The following is a 12,703-nucleotide window of genomic DNA, read 5'->3' as shown; positions in this document are numbered from 1 at the left end:
AGACCCATTCATGAGAATGGGGCTTTTGAATGCTGAGAATATTCTTCTCTTCGGGGCTCAGCACAAAGATATTTGGCATCAATGACTGTAAATATTTGTCAAACCCTGGGTAAATGGTGGGTGTTTGACCACACTCAAGCCTGCCTTCCAGCATGATAGTGCAGGCCTGAGTTATCTCGGGTGACTGGCCTGGGAGATTTTAGGTCAAGTTTTCTTACTGTTTATTTTAAATAAAAAGCCAATTCTGTGACTTGACATCTTTTTCACATCCACCATGCATGTTAATCTTGTTATTTTTCACTCATCCAGACAGGCTCTTAGAAGGTACTTTGGAAACAGAATTCTCTCTCTCTCTCTCTCTCTCTCTCTCTCTCTCTCTCTCTCTCTCTCTCTCTCTCTGCGCTTCCCTTTCTCCCTCTCCCTTTCCTTTCTCCCCTCTCTCTTATTCTCCTCTCTCTCTTCTCTTCCCCCTCCCTCCACCACTTCCAACTCATTGCCCCTTCCAAACCAGAAAATGCTAACCCAAGGTACCCAAGGACAGGAGGCAGATGAACTGAAAGCCTTGGACTTCTCAGTACAGCTATCTGCAAGTGTCTTTGTGGACCTGCTTTGGACTTCTTCCCTTTTCTCTCCCTCTCTTTCTCTTCAAGGTAGTTTGAGAAATACTTAAGGGTCTGATGCCCATGGGAAAAGAGTGAGGTTTACAAAGACCGGGTGAGGAGGAAGGAGCCAGCAAGGAATCAGACGTGAATGGAAGCAGAGACCAAAAGGCTCACTCGGAGAAAGCTGCAGCCGATATTTTAACTGCCAGCAACCCAGTGAAGACTGGCTGGGCTTCTCCTGCCTGTCACCCACACCCTAAAACCTGAGTCATCTCAAAGTTCATTTATTTTGCTTCTGGGCAGAGACACCCCTCATCCGCTGCTTCGGAAATGCTGAGGACATTATTCTTCAGTTCACACCTCCCCATGTTCAAATCAACAGTCAGAAACGCCTAAGCAGGACCCTGAGAGTCATGTTAAGACTTCCAGCTCACATTCTGTAAGGTACCTGGCGCAGAAAGCAAGAAGAAAGTGACCGACCCCGTTGGAAACATAGAACCGTACTCTGAGAAACTGGAGTGTAATGGGGAGGTGCATCTAATCAGAAAAGGGGCTCTGGAAGGGGCTGGCCAAGACACCTTTCCTCTGTGAAAACAGGATCGATTTCATTTTAACACCAACTTAAAAACACCACAGAGCCTCTCTCTTTTATCAGCAATTATCTGACAAAAATAATCACTCTAATGTATAGCCCAGACTCCGCCGTTAACGTGACATTATTCATAGCTCTGTGTGTCAACATACTCCCGTGCATTTCCAAATAACAGAAGGTAGACAGCCAAGGCAATGCCAACTGTCAGTCTCTACTCAAAACACACGAGAAGACTGGTCCAATATGCAATTTATGGTACATTCTGTAAAGACCATTTTATTAGAAATGAAACTAATTTGTTTTGACCTTTTCAAAGGCACTTTTTTTTTTAAGTTAACAGGTGTTTGAGACGCTCGGAATGCATGCAGTTCTGCATGGCTTAAGAATCTAGCAAAAACCGCCTAGTAACCTCGGTCCCGTCCCTCTTAAGGTAGCAGCCTCCCTGGCTTGCACCGCCTGCATCCTGCTCACACGCACCCCTTCTAGACATACCTGGCTGGGGCTGAGGTCTTCAGGCTGCTGGATTCTCTCTAGCAGATCCAGCCTGGGCCAGCCGGGGCAGCTGGCACACCGAGAAGGAGGGGCTCTCTCATTCTCTCCCCTCTCCCTGCGTGCTCCGCCTGGCTGACAGCTTTACACTTTTGCAGGATTGCCACAGGACTCCACGCCCAGACCTACAGCTCGGGAAGAGGAGGAGTCCCTCTCCGCCTCCTTGTCTTGACAGGCAGGAACCTTGCAGAACCAGCCAGCAGCTTGGGGCGCAGCAGCCAGAGCGTTTATTTATACAGGAAGCTCGGCGCCGCACTTCCTACTTCCCATCTGGGTCGCACTTCGACTGCAGGTGATGGCCTTAACCCTGTCCGATCCCAGGCAGGCAATGGCTCTCGGGTTGGGACCTGGTGCTGTGGCGGGAATCCCGAACTGGGAGCGGGCCACAGCCCCCACGGCGCTCCCTCCTGCCCACCGGCAAGCTGCACCCTGGCCTTCAGCACTTGCTGTCTCTCTGTATAGATCGTCACAGGCCACCTTTCTTCTTCTACTTTTAACAACCCTGTTTGCCTTCTCACCTCCCGCAAACCCTTCCCCTGTACATCTCCAAACGCAGTGTGGACCTCGGCTGTCCATGTGCGCCTGACATGGGCAAATCAAGTCAGGAGAGGTCTCAGTTTACTTACAGTGATTTCACTTCAAGTGCTTTGTCAACAGCAAATGATGTGGAAACACAAGCCAGTAACGTAACTACTTGTATTCTCAGCTAATGACAATCTAACAGCTAATCCAGAGACAGGAGTAGTGCCCCATGACTGTGGACACTTAATTAGCACCGTGTTTTTAATGGATGCCTTGCCTCTTCACTCTCCCTGCCAGCTCCCATAGGTCACAAGAACGGCCGAATCTATTGAACATTGCAGTTTTAAAAGACCCCTCCTCTAGCACAGCAGTTTGTGTGAAATCTTACTCGACTTTAGCAGCTGAGGTCAGGGTGGGCTCACAGATGCTTTCTGGGACAGGTAGATGTGTGTGGGGGGGGTATCTTAGCCACAGAAGTCTACCTCTCAGACCCGTGACAGCCAAGTGCAGAAGATTGTGTGTGTGTGTGTGTGTGTGTGAGAGAGAGAGAGAGAGAGAGAGAGAGAGAGAGAGAGAGAGAGAGAGAGAGAGAGGAAGAGAGGAAGAGAGAGAGAAAGCACTACATAGGGAGAAAGAAAGGAGAGAAGGAAAGGAAGAGAGAGAGAGAAAGAGAGAAGAAAGAGAAAGGAAGAGGGAGATGCTAGGGGCGGGCAGGGTGGACTGGAGACCAGAATACACAATAGGTAGGTGAATGAATACCCAATAGGGACCTAAAATCATACAACCAAAGAACAACATTTGAGCTTGCAAAGTCCTAGTAAGCCAAACAAACTTGAAGACTATGTCTAGGGAGATTTAAGTGACTGGCTCAAGTGAGACCACAGCAGTAATAAGATCAGAATCCATGCTAGTGAGAAAGAAACATATTAGTGAAAACTACAAGGAAGAATAACTGCCTTCAGATTGAGTGCTAGCGTAGGGTCCCAAATAACCCCCAGAAAGTGGCCATTCCTGATGGACAAGAGGCAGGAAAGAGAAGCAGAGCCCCTCCTGCCAGGTCAGTTCATTCCTGAGTGTTGATGCCAGTCTTCTGAGCCTCAAGCCAAAGTCCAACACAGAGTCCACTTTTGACATCACCATGCAATTAAGGTGCCGGCTCTTATCAACAGAAGGGAAGACACCCTCTGCCAACATGGATGGAAATGCAGATTAGGCAATAACTGTCCTGCCTTTGGACACAAAGCTGATTTTTTTAAAGAACTAATTCACATCTCCATGGATTATTTTCAGCCATGCAAATTTATAAAAATTGCAGTAAAAATTTAACACTATAAACACTCTGTTACAGTAATAAGCAAAAGACTCTTTCAGATCTGCCTAAAGAGTATGTGGATTAATATCTGTCCCTTCCTTTGTCTATGGATCTCTCAGAGAAGCTGCCTGCGGCTAGGAAGATAAAGGTAAGTGAGACAGCAACCCTGTCCCCAAAGACCTCTCCACTCAGTGAGACACACACACCCCATTACAGGACATCACGACCACATCGCGGCCATATGACATACTTGAAGACCATGGAAACACAGAGAAGCATCATCTCACAGAAGGAAGGGCATGCTGGAAAGACTCAAGGAATATTTCTCTCAAGTCATGATTCCTAACTGGGTCTTGAACTGGCTTAGAGGGAGCTGTGGGGAAGACTGAGCCAGGCTGAGCAGGTGGCTAGTAGGGTTAAATTAGATTTAGATGAGAGATCTTAGAGGCGCTTTCATAATGTAGACAGGGCCAGAGCGCTTAGGATGAAGGAAGGACTGAGGCGCAAATGGAAAGAGACTTCAGAAAGAGAATCTGTGGAATTTAGACTCTAGTTGGATGTAGGGGATGAGAGCTTGCAGAGAGGGCTGCTGGTGTAGCTGGGGGTGATTAAGAGGAGGAGTGGGAAGGGAGGAGATGAAGTTGCAAATTCAATTCTGCAGAATCTCAGAAGCCTCTAGGCCAAGCGCAGGGACCATTGAGTGGGCCTTCCAAAGAGGGTTGACTGAATAGAAAGAAAGCCAGTTAGGAACTGTATTCTTTTAGGCGGTGGCTACAGTTGAAATTACAAAGAGGTAAGGTTACCCACAAAAATCAGCACACTATAAGGGAAAAGCAGGCTTTCTGACACACACACTCTCCCACTGACTTTTAATAGCCATGTGACCTCCCACAAGCTATCTAAAATAATCCAGTTTTTATATCTATCAAACAGAAGGATGAGAGGCTGAAAAGATGGTTCAGTGGTTAAGAGCACTGGTTGCCCTTTCAGAGGACCAGTCCCAATGCCCAGCACCCACACGGCAACTCCAACTGTCTATAACTCCAGTACCAAGGGGATCAGAGCCCCTCTTCTGGCTGCCAAGGGCACTGCATTCATGCCATACTCGGGTATGCATGCGAGCAGAGCATTCACGCACATCAAATAAAGCATCACCTGGGAGTATGGAGTACAGTTTAGAGGTGGCCGTGAAAGCAATGTGAGGTCTGTAAAACTGCTAGCACAGTGCCCCACCACCACGAAACAGAAACTCTCCAGAGCCTGGGAAGGGGAACAGAATGTCAGCCTCTGTCTGGGACAGTGCAGTGGTCTGCTGGATGCTATGGTACTGGCTGATACAAAATAGAAACAGAGTCAACGATATACATCAAGAGGGGGAAGAGAAAAAGGGGATGGAACAAAGGGGGTAGAAAAAAGAACCCAGAGATACCTTGCTTGCCTGAGAAAGAATTGCCTCATTCAGACTAGAACAATAAATAGCCCACTGATGTCTCAGAAGCAAATATAAACATTATAATCGGAAAGTATGTCTATCTTTCTGAGTGAGAACATGGTTTATAAGTCGCTCGCCAGTCGAATCCTACTGACCAACATCTTAATAAAGCATCCTTTCTTAGTCTGAATTTCATATGTTCTCAAAGAAAAGCCATAGCAAAATCTTGATAAATGATAACTAAAATATATTAAGTCAGAACGTATTCACAGCCATAGAAAAGCAATATCCAATTGAATTCAAGGCAAATTTAAAGCTTTCCAAGCAGATAACTGTGATGCCAGCACTTAGGAGGCTGAGGCAGGAGGATTGCCGCATGTTTGAAGCTAGCTTGGGTTACATAATAACACCTCTCTTTTAAAAGGAAAAAAAATTAACTAAAAAGGAAAAACAGAAAAATTTTCCCTGAACCTGAGACCAATAAATTGACTATTATTATCAGTTTCTGTATGTATAAAACAACAATAATACATTTCATATTATATAATAGATAATGTTATAAAGCCATTGTAAGCTGCAATAAGACTGGATGCCTGTTGAGAGGCTCAGCAGTGAAGGTACCTGTTGCCAAGCCTGTGTTTGATCCCTGGAACCTACAAGGCTGAAAGAGAGAACACTGACTCCCACAAGTCTTCCTCTGACCTCTACATCCACACCCTTCCCCCAGATACATTCAATATTATTTTTTTTATTTCAATTAAGTCTGATAGATATGGTGGTAGGCATCCATAAACCCAGCACTCAAATGGCTGAGGCAAGAACATCACACTCAAGTCCAGGTTGGGCTCCACAGCAAGCAAGACCTTATCTCAAAAATAAAATGTATCTGTCAATGTGTTGTAAACGTTTAAGTCAAACTGAATACAATTCACAACAGTATTAAGAAAGGCTTTCCTAACAGCTCTGCTGGAGCCATCTATAGCAACAGCGATCATCTCATTGTTCATACATGTGTAAAGAAAGTATCACATTCAAAATGGGCAAAATAGATTCAGAGAATTCAGTAGAAGTCAAAGCATGAAACAATCACAGGAGGAAATAGATGCATTCCTGCAGCGTACAGGTTCACACTGTCCTGCTGGGGGCAAAGGATTCTTTTTTTAGTTTGCTTTTTTGTTTGTTTGTTTTTCAAGACAGGGTTTCTCTGTGTAGCCCTGGCTGTCCTGGAGCCTGGTAATCTGTTCTCCTGCCTCTGCCTCCCAAGTGCTAGGATTAAAGGCATGCTAGGGCAAAGGATTCTTAAGAGAGTTACAAACTTCAGAGGTTTATATTGATGCTGCTTGGGTTTGAAAATTACACATCCATTACCACTTTGTGGGAAAAAAATGAAATTTGATCGTGACATTTTCGTATGACGTGCACCATTTTACCCATTTTCTGCAGAAGGGATCCTTTCAAAAATGATTTCTAAAGTGGTAAACTCATATAAATCACAGAGTTAGAGCACACAGAAATGGCAAAACCGCTGTGCCAAGACCATGGAGGCTTATTTTTTCACGTGATCTCCCTGGCACGCAGCCTGGCAGCTTCCTGCCACCACACGATGGAATGAATGAGTTGTACTTAGCCACCAAGGGAGCAGCATTTTTTATTTTCCCACCGAGTACCTTACATGCTGGTTTTAAAGGCAGATTTTAAAAAAATAACTAATATGTGCCAACCAACACATAAAGAAAGATGGAACAGAACGAAGAGAGCCAGAGAGGATGGCATTAGCTCACCTATATTTGGAAAGAACTGGGGGAAATCGGGGTCACACTCATTATGTCTCAAATTTAAGTATGAGTGGAAAGCACTTGGGAGCACCAGATCCTAACGCACTGTTGGATGTGCGCAGTGAAAGACTGCCTTCCCACCCTGTACCAACGCGCTGCTAAACTTCTTTCTAAGATAGATAAATAAATATAAATAAGTAAAGAAAGAAAGAAAGTGAATATCAGGTGAGCCCAGTGGTGGCGCACGCCTTTAATCCCAACAGTTGGGAGGCAGGGGCAGGCAGATCTCTGAGTTCAAGGCCAGCCTGGTCAACAGAGTGGGTTCCAGAATAGCCAGAGCTACACAGAGAAAACAAAACAAATAAAATAATAATAAAAATAATATCAAAAATCAAATGGCTCCCAGAAAGAAGCAGTGTGGGGACTTCTGTAGTAACGGACCCACTGGAATTCTCTGCTTCAGCTAGTTGGAGCCATTTATACCTCACTATAAAAGAACCATTTCTTCCATATTTTCAAATTAGTTTTTATTGAGTTTGGTACCAGCTATCTACAGATCTAATTCTTATTCTACCTTCCCTGAGACCTGCAGATGCGGTTGCGTCTATCGTTCCTAATCTCTGATATTTTTACTCTGTCTTTTTGCATGATTTTGTCATTTCTACGCCTTATATATTTTTCTTCTGTTCCATTAACTCTAACTTATCAGCTCGCTTTCCTGTCCATATGTGTGTGCAGGCATTATTTTGAAAGGATTTTCTCTGAGGGAGCAGGTGTCCCATCTGGCCTTTATTTCATGAATAAAAACATTCACTGTAACGGAATTTTCCCTTAGTGCAGTTTTGAGTATATTAAAATGCTCTACAGAGTCAAGAGTTCCCTTTTCTGTGGCTCTCTAAACAGCCAATTATTCTTCTTTGGAGGAATATTTCCTCATGTTTGAGTAGTTAGATTTGGATGTGTGTACTTAGCACTGGTTCCTCCTGGGATGGATTCTGATGTGGGGCTATAGCCTCCAAAATCCCCACTTTGTATGTTAGCTACCGTTTTACCTTGGGCCAAGTCAATAACAAAGTCTACTGTTGAACCGCTCTCTTAAATGTCTCATGGTCATGTGATCCGGCCCCTGGTCCTGCCCTTCTCAAGAATAGGTCTAGAGCGAAAGTTGTTGTTAATTAGAGCAGTTGTCTAGCTTGTGAGACTCTAGTTTCCATCCTCAATACCAGAAAAAAAAACTAAAAATAATAAATAAACCAGCTGAACCTAATGTGATACCAGTGTGCTGGAAGCAGAGCCAGGAGGATTGCCATGAGTATGAAACAAGACTAGGCTACTACATAGGGAGTTTCATATCAGCCTGGGCTACAGTGTGGGACCCTGTCTTAAGAAGGAGGGAGGGAAGAAGGGAGGGAGGGAGGGAGGGAGGGAGGGAGGGAGGGAGGGAGGGAGGGAGGGATGATCACAGTAATAATTGTTCATGTTTCATCCCATCACGAATGCATTCTAATTTGCCAATCCAAAACCATCTCACCTCTAGATAAAAACAAGGCAGCTAATTATTTTAATACTCGGATGATTGTATCGTCTTGGAATTTAATCAAAACAAATCACGGGCACCCAAGAGCCTCTCTTGTGCCTGACAGAAACCTGCCTTAAATGTTCCCTTTCAGATCCTTCAACCCCCCTCAGCTTGGCTTCAGGCAAACCCATTGCCCACCTGTGGTACAAGAGAAATACCTGTGCCTTGCATATCAAGAAGGCCTCAGCATGAAGCCCCGAAGCCTCGGGTAAAGCGGACCCCAGCTATTTTTAAAGGAAGTAACTGCTGAAATGCACCTCATTTTAGGACTCCAGGCAACCTACCCACTGCACCTTCATCATTTGATAAAGGAGTACTGTAAATGCATCCTGAAGTCACGACGAAAAGCGACTGGTACAGGCAGCCATTAGAAACCAGGGCCCAAGGCACCTAAATTCCACTATAGCACCCCCACTTCCCAAAATAAAATTACGGGTAAAATCAAGCTCCCCTTTTCTCCTGTCAGCACCTTTTAGGAGCAGGGAGGTTGACAAAAATAGAAGGCTGATAAAACTTTTCATTTCATAAAAAACAAAACAAAACAAAAAACCCCAAAAACAAAAAACAAAAACATTGACTTGGGGCAAAAGGCTAGGTGTTCTGCCAAAGCAAATTAGGCAATGTTGCCATATTAGCAGAATTCCAACCTTGACAAGGAAGAGCGATATAAAACCTCCAGTGGAGGCCAGCAACGCTGGACTCATTGGATTCTCAGTGCTGGCCCCTGCGAGAAGAAAGAGGCAAGTCTCCCACGTGAGCGAAGAGAGTGTGACTCAAAGACTATTTCAGTACAAGATCCTATTTCAACCTTGTTGTCCATCTGTTTGCTGGGAACGTAAAGTTGCCTGGTTCCAAGCTAGAAAGGGGGATGAGATCATCAGCTAAAGCTGCAAGAAGCAAAAGCCTTGAAAAGGCCCACGGATGCGTAGTACAGCCACGGAGTAAGAGGTCGGGTCACACCTGTTTATCTGGCTTGACCTACATAAGGTCCTAATCTCATCCCAGGCAGGTGAGTTCAAGGAGCCAGATAAACAAAGACTGCTAGGAAATTCCTACTTTCTAATACTAGTAAATGGAGGAGAAAAATGGTTCAAAGAAGGGCATCTTTCAAGACGAGGAATTCAAACCCATCGTCCACTCGCACATCACTGAGGTGTCTCCCTACCTACTCTAGAATACAGAAACATTCCGGGGAGCACCAGACAGGGCCACTTAGGGGAACGGATATGCAGAAAGCTGCTGTGTTCAGGGCTATTGGCAAGAACTCAGAATCTAATTTTAAGGGTAAAGAAAATTCCAAGGTCACAATTATAATTTCATCTATGTTTTTTAGGCCAAATGATCCTTTGGGGAGAAACGTAAACCGCAGGGACAGCAATATTTGTGTGATGTCAAGTGACCTGCAAAGAAACAAGTTAAGGCCACTATGAAAAACAAGTCACCACCCCTACCCTTTGAGTTTCCTTTTCTTTACAGCTGCAGGAGAAAATAGGAAGCATACTGACTGTTGAGATCTGATGTCTTTCCTTAGGGGCCGCTTTGTCTGAGAGGAGAATGGATGCCCACATCTACTCCTAAGAGCCCTAAGTAAACTGTGCCCAATGCAAGCAATGGTATTCATTCATTTGTGGGGAAGCAGGTCTTGCTGGGAAAGGATGCTCAATGCTAGAAAGAAACAGAGCAGTAGGTTGGGGGGGGGGGGGGGTATTCATTTCCTGTGGACAAAAAGAGCCAAAAATTGCTACTACAGCCCAAGGAAAAAGTCAGACAAACTCCCATGGAGGGTGGTGTCTTCTGAATAAGAGAGAGAGAGAGAGAGAGAGAGAGAGAGAGAGAGAGAGAGAGAGAGAGAGAGTGCACGCATGACATACACTTCTGCAAGTGTCTGCAGACAGTTGGGTGATAAGGAATGACTTGGAAGAACAATATATACCAAAAGAGGAATCTCGTTGTTACAGTATGTTTGGTCAATCCTGTTTTCAAAGAACTACAGTCACAGGGGCAAATGTAGAGAGAGAGTCTTAGATTTTTTCTCATGTCCCAGAATACCCAGAAAGGGAAGCAGTCAAGTCATACAAACAAAAGGGGAAGAGACAGGCTTTCTTTGCCACAAGTGGAAAGTGCCCCAAAGGTATAGCACACCCCTGTGATTTCCATACCCAGGACGCAGAAGCATGAAGCTTGCAAGTTAAAATCTACCCCAGCCTTCTCGAAATGAATGAAAAAGTAAATAAATAAAGCATACCCAACCTAGCATGTGCTAAGCCTCGGTGTGATCTCCAGCACTACCCTATCCCCTCCACCCCCAAAACAAGTAATAGATTATCCATTAGTATATTACCCATGTAGTACCTTCAAATCTCACGGAAGCCACGCTTGAATGATGTCATCTTTTGGCCTCTCTGCTAAAGCTCACTGGCCCCAGCCTGGGTGCCTGCCTGAGGCATTTGTATTTAGGGACAGTTAATCTCTGCGCATGGTGGAAACGGTGCAGCAGCTATATTTCCATCCTCTGCGTGGTCCACAGACTCAGCTGAGAGGCAAAGAGCAGAGAAGCAGATGTGCAAGGGAGGAGGTGAGCCTGTGAGAACCATTACCGCTTTCTGGTTCTTGGTTCCAGTTCCTTCTGGAAGCCATCTGCATTCCTTTCAGTTCCCCAAGACACTCTGTCCTTGAAATAAATTGTCCTTTTTTTTTTTTTGTTAAAGTCAGATTAAATTTATTTCAGTTATTTGAAAATGAAAACACCTGGTGTAAACCATATAACCATAAAATAAATCAGAATTATGCAGTGAAAAGAACACAGACTCCTGATTCTGGTAGATCCAAGCTAGTCTCCCTGAAGATGGGCTGTCTAGTTCATTATCCTAGGCTGTTTGGGCCTTGTTCCATGCCTGTCAAATGGCGTGTATAGGAGTGGCTATTAAGAAGGCATGTACAGGGTCCCTGGCACATTGCAAGCTTGAGTCAGAATTTCTAGAACTGAGAGCAGGGGTCAGAGGGGTCACAGTGGTGGAGGTGCACAGCAAGAATGCCGGCAGATTCAAGGTGTTTCCTCCGTATTGGTAGAATACTTCTCCCAAAGGACTCGAGCCTGTAGCCAGCAAGAATTCATGAGAAAGTGCTTCTGTCTAGAGTACTTCAAGCCCACATTTCTCCTGCTTCCATCGAAAATGCCATTTAGTCATTGGCAGGTAAGATTAATGTGACTCCCACCTAGTCCTTTATATATTCTCTGGGAGCCTGTCGCTCCCCCTCTCTCTATGCTAGACTTCTCATTCCTGTCTGACTTTTCAAATTCCTGTCTTACGTGACCCCTGAAGTTCAGTGGGTCACTGCCCGACTCATTGCATCACCCCTCTTATCAGAAGATCCAGGGGCTGCCCATGGTGGGCAAGATGGCAGACATCAACTAGGTACCAGGAAGCTATAGGGGCATCTGTCAGCATTAAGTTTCCCATGTGAGGGGCTCTCTGTTCACAGGTTGAGCAGCTGGGCACTAAGCCAATGTGATGCCAGGTGGACAAGTTATTCCATGGTAGATACACTAAGCTCATGTATCCAGCTCCTCTTTGTTTCCTGTTCGGGCAAGGCTGCTTGCTGCCTGGTTCAGTGCTGGAATCCCAGCGTGTTGCTATAGACATCTTAACAAGATGAAAATTGAAACTTAGGAATCCAGAAATATGTTTCTTTTAAGTTCTTTTTATGGTGAATGATCTTCTTTATTAAGTATTTTATTTAATATTCGTGTGTGTGTGTATGTGTGTGTGTATCTAATCCACTTCCCATTCCCTCTCTAAATCTTTCCCATCATCCTCCCTATTTTTCCTTCTCAATTCCACATGCTTTTTAAAAAATTTAATACCTACTGAGTCAACTCAGCGCTGTCTGTATGTACACAAGTTTGAGAACATCTATTGGAGAATAGGCAACCTCCTGAATAGGCCCACATCCCTGAAGAACACTGACTCTCCCTCCCCAGTTAGCCATCAAAGCCAATAACTTCTCAGATAAGAGTGAGACTTCATGAGCCTCTCCCCAGTCCATGTTGGAATTTTAGATGTTTGATCTTGTGCATGCAATCCCAGCTATTGCGAGTTTGTGTATGTGGCTCTGCTATCACATCCAGAAAACATTGTTTACTACAGACATCCCACTCCGGCTGGCCCGTTCATCTTTCTGCCTCTTCTTCCATGACGATGCCTCAGCCTTGGCGGGAAGGGGTGTGGTACAGATGTCTCATTTTGAGGTGCACATGCCACTGTCTCCTATTCTCTGTCCATTCTCTGGTTGTTGGCCTCTAAAGGAATTACCAACCACTGCAAAAAGGGAGCTTCTTT

At 44.9% G+C, this 12,703-nt stretch overlaps 1 protein-coding gene across 5 annotated transcripts in view; it reads right to left on the bottom strand.

Annotated features, from left to right (window-relative positions):
- Positions 1-10,905, bottom strand: part of Rnf144b (ring finger protein 144B) — a 69,104-nt gene extending 58,199 nt beyond the window's left edge. For 2 of the 5 annotated variants that reach the window (XM_075969672.1, XM_075969671.1), the window contains exon 1: positions 1,687-1,953. The gene's annotated coding sequence lies outside the window, so the exon portion shown is untranslated. Of the gene's footprint in view, positions 1-1,686; positions 1,956-10,715 lie in introns of those variants that run through there. The other 3 variants (XM_075969669.1, XM_075969670.1, XM_075969668.1) reach the window with 3 other exon arrangements.
- Positions 10,906-12,703: the final 1,798 nt, after the last annotated feature.

Source organism: Microtus pennsylvanicus, chromosome 4 (genome assembly GCF_037038515.1).
Source record: "Microtus pennsylvanicus isolate mMicPen1 chromosome 4, mMicPen1.hap1, whole genome shotgun sequence".
Classification (NCBI taxonomy): domain Eukaryota; kingdom Metazoa; phylum Chordata; class Mammalia; order Rodentia; family Cricetidae; genus Microtus; species Microtus pennsylvanicus.
The sequence above is the reverse complement of the archived record's forward strand: the minus strand, read 5'-3'. Positions and strand labels throughout refer to the sequence as shown.